Source organism: Aplysia californica, unplaced genomic scaffold, assembly GCF_000002075.1.
Source record: "Aplysia californica isolate F4 #8 unplaced genomic scaffold, AplCal3.0 scaffold00502, whole genome shotgun sequence".
NCBI classification, from domain to species: Eukaryota; Metazoa; Mollusca; class Gastropoda; order Aplysiida; family Aplysiidae; genus Aplysia; species Aplysia californica.
In genome coordinates, this window is record NW_004797772.1 from 223,020 (window position 1) to 227,604 (window position 4,585).

Consider the following 4,585-nt stretch of genomic DNA (forward strand, 5'->3'; position numbering starts at 1 on the left):
TAGTCACTAGTTACTGTAGATCTACAGTCGACGGATATTGAATTGAGTGAAGTGAACAATGGAACAATCACTCTTAATTCTAGGCAATTATGTGTTGTGTGTTGGTGTGTTGTAGTCGTAGTCGTGGTGAAACGAGCACAAAACTCGAGTACTCGTAAAAACGAATAAATTGTTCGAGCATTATCCTAGATCAATTTATAATAATTATAATTATTATATAATATTTTAAGGCCTAAATTAAAGTTAAACGACCCAGGTATCCTGGAAAACAGATAAGAACGCTTTCCATTTTTGGTGAGGGAAAAAAAAGGGAAAGAGAAAAGGGGCGGGGGTGAATCTGTGAAGGAAAAAAAAATACTCCGCTTCTATTCGAGTTTTGAGAAGCCTCGCCATAAAGCAAAGATTTCAAACACAATCTACAGCATGAGGGGTATATATTGCTACCAAAATTTCATTAAGGAAAAAGAGTTTCATTTCTTCTGTAGCTGGAACATATGCCATTTCGCTGTTAATATCGCACTGCATAAAACATTTGCAAGATCGAGGATGTACAAGCTAGAACAGTAGGCTATGCCAAATCATTATAATTATAGATGCATGTATCGTATTACATCCCTACGCTTATATCGTCTACAATACCACTGCCCCCACCTAAGAATCCTTAGAAAAGATAAACAAGTATAAATTGGTGAGTGCAGCTGTGAAGGTCAGATATTGATATTACACATGACGATAAATTGTACAAAAAAATGACGATCTGGCGCTGTCGCTCTTACAAAATTATACATGCAGTGGCGTAACGTAGGGTGGGTTGTAAAGAGGGTGGGGCTTGAGAGAACAAACATTATATTAAGATTGCTTCGATTATAAAGGGTACATCATAACTAAAGAGGCAACATGCATATACAAAGACAAAGTGAAAATGTAAAGATGTTCGAAAGTATTATCTATTATCTTGCAAATGGCAATACACATTTAAAATCAGAGAGTGTATACGTGCACATGATTTGTGTCCTTCGGTTGTTGTTGGGGGTTTTTTTTATGCTGAGCAAATTTGCTGGTGACATTTTGGTTGAGCTTTATTTCCTTCATGATTAAAAACTTCCATCCACAACATATACACCAATTTTGCGAGTTGATGTGACCCCAGCCTCTTATAATAGCAAATTAGCTTATCTTGACGTGATTTTTTTTTAAATAACTAAAGCAAGTTTCTATTAACATTAAGTATTCTAAGTGATTCATTGCTTCTCAACTATCTGATACAATAAAAATCGTTTTTCCGATCAAAATACACATAGAACATTAAGGCCAAGTGAATACAGGAGGCTACAGTACACAAAACATCAGTGACTGTCAGGGGCGAAGCGTCTATATAATCAAATAATCACTGCTTCCCTTCCTAATTTTGAAACATTGTCGCTGTCAAATTCATCCATAAACGTAAACCTCTTAAATTAAATGTCAAAAGACGTTCGTAATCAACAATGAACAGTATGCCTAACATTCAAAACGGTTTCACGGCCACAGAAATAGCCTCCTCACCCCTCTTGGGCCACTCCATAAGCAGTCGTAAGCTTTGATTAAGTAAGCTTAAAGTGAGGCTGGAAGAGTCCACCAATATAGTTGAAGGGAACATGTGCATAGCTGTTTCATTGCCACATATACCCTGTTCACCCCTTTGGGGTCACAGTTAAAATCAATCTGAAGCCCTGATTATGTAAGCTAACTAACACTGGTCGAGTCTACCTCACAAATGTGAGGGGAACTAACTCCTAACAATCTCTTCACTGTTGCAAGCACTTGCTTTTTTTCCTCGACTTTTTACCGTCCTATAATCAGATCGTGACCTCGATTATGACACCAGCTCCTGGCCGCGGAAGGCTAACAAAAACAGCCAAATGTAAAATTTAAAAAATGATAATTGTCATGTTCTACCAAAGAGTTAGACTCACTGGCAGATCTATAACCTATAGATCTAGTACTGACGCCTCTGCTTCTTTGCTTTGTGTTTATGTATTCACATCTAAAGTTAAATTTAATTTTAGTTGGAACTGATATTTAATAAGATACTTTCCCGATTATTTTGGCGGTTGAACATACAATATGAATTCCGGATTTGTTTTCATTCACAACTCAGAGTCGCCGCCTCGAGTAAGATTCTTGTGTCATATCTACAGGCCATATCTGGTCCCGTTTCACTTTGATTACCCTGTCAAACAAGTCAGCTTTCGCCCCTGGTGACTGTAAATTCACACGCTCAAAATGTCATTCAAATGTACACCTAAGCTCAATGACACCATCCAATTACCCCATTTTTTTCCCCCCTCCCCCCCCCAAAAAAAAAAATCAAAAAATCAAAAAATCACAGAAAGCTACAGAAAAGGGAAGACGGGGGTGGGGATCGGCTTGGTGGTTTGGGGGGGGGTGGTGGAGGGGGGAGGGGGGAGGGGGGCGTGAGCCCTTGTATCCACGCTTTTGCCTGGAGCCACGTGGTGTGCACATTTGGTTTAAAGAGTCAAGCCATGCCTGCCTAGGCTATAATCACGTCACAAAGTGCGACTTCTAATTAACTAGTTTCTTCGTCTCGGCCTTGAAGCTACGTATACCCCACATATTATATTCATCAGTCTGTGGGGATAAGCGCCGGAGCTAAAGGGACAAATCAATGGAATTTCATTCTCCTCGACAGAGGGAACGCGATTGATTGGATCGAGCGATTCTCGTAGTAAATACCCAAACTGATCCGATCATTAACATTTTTTCGAGTCATTGTGCATAGATGTTTCGTTTGAGCGTTAGTGGGGTGACTCTTTGCATCGGAATACCCTGTTTTGTCCTTTTTAAATTTTTTGTTCAAGAGTTACTTTTTGGCGAAGAAGTCCATGATGTGGGCTACCCACACAAAACGTCAGTGGCTCCATGTACGCAACATTGTATAAAAAGTAGACCATTGGACAATGGATTAAAAACCCAATCTTCAATCTTGGTCACACCCACACCATCACACCATGTAGGGTTATTCGATACCATCATCACCGATAACATCAATACATGTGTAACCCTGCGCAAATTTCCGCACCCCAAGTCAAGATTAATTTTTCTTTTCCTTTGGGGGGGGGGGGGTGCAGTAGTACTTGAGCAATTTACTTCCCCGATGTTTTTTGTCTGTCCATCGCACAGGCAAAGCTACAGACCTTCTATAATGCATCATGCATACTGCTTTAGTCATCACCGATATCGATGGAAAAACAAAGTTAACGCTGACTCAACTGATCGCTGCTTGAAATGTATATAAATACATGTATATATTATAAGAATACCAAAAAGAACTGTACGTTAATTAAATTATATATAATTATACCTGTAGAGAAGCAAAGAAATTTAATCATTGAACCAGTAGGCCTAATTGTTTTTACGTCTCACATCGGTACAACTTAGATCATTTAGGAGGCGGGCTTCGATCCTCATGTCTGTCAGGGCCAACCAGGCTGAGAAAAAAAAACAACAACATCCCAGCACAAAGACCAACATACTCGATGAGAATTCTTCCCACACAAGAATCGAACTTTGGTCTTTGCGTGAAACGTCGAAGCGCCTCCGTGACAAGTCGGTGAGAATGGAAGAGAGATCCTAATTTGAATAACAACTAGAACAAGGTAGTGTCTACATTCCCCAACAGGCAAAGCTACACAGGCGGCGGCCTTCTATAGTCCATGGTGCATACTGCTTCAGTCATCACCGATATCGATGGACAACCAAAATTAACGTCCACTCAGCTGATCGCTGCTTGAAAGATATGAGAACATGTACAAGCTATAGAACTTACGTTCTCTAATGTAGTAGAGAACCTAAAAATAGCTCGTTTGCTCTGTCTAACGCTGAAGATCCTATCTTGATCACGGTGTCTACGTACTTATGTGTATTATGGAAACGAGCCGACAATGTTGCTTCCCCTGTGCTTACGCTTTATTTTCGCAAGCTATTTACTTTCGCAAAAAAGTTCTTTCTCGCGAAATTAAAAAGCTCGCGAAAGTAAAGCGCTGTATATCTTTCCTTTACAGCGACGTTGAACCCCAACCAACCAACAAACACATAATTTCATCCCACCGAGATGACACTCCCGCCCCACCCCTTTTTCATAAAATTCTGACACCACTCACACAATAAAATAAAATATGTTCAAACAAGACTAGCTGAGCCCCCCCCCCCCCCCTTTTTTCAAACTACAATTTGAATACGTCACGGAAGATCAGACCTTCTGTATTCAGTATTTAGAAGATAGCTTGCAGCGACTAGTTCACAGTGTATCAGTTGAGTGGGTGAATTTGAAGAGCTGAGGCCTGTGTAATTTTCCGTTGTGTGTCCACCAGCCTAAGAGACATAGATACAGTGAAAACCATATATAACAGGCCCGGTAATAACAGGGATCCGGTAATAACAGGGATTTTTTAAATCCCCGATTTTTCCTACTCTTTGTCTCTATTAAAAGTTATCGGCAATAACAGGGCCTCATCAGAGCCCAACCGGTTATAGCAGTGACAAAGGCTCGTTAACAATGTGTAAAAAGTAAGAGAGAGAGAGA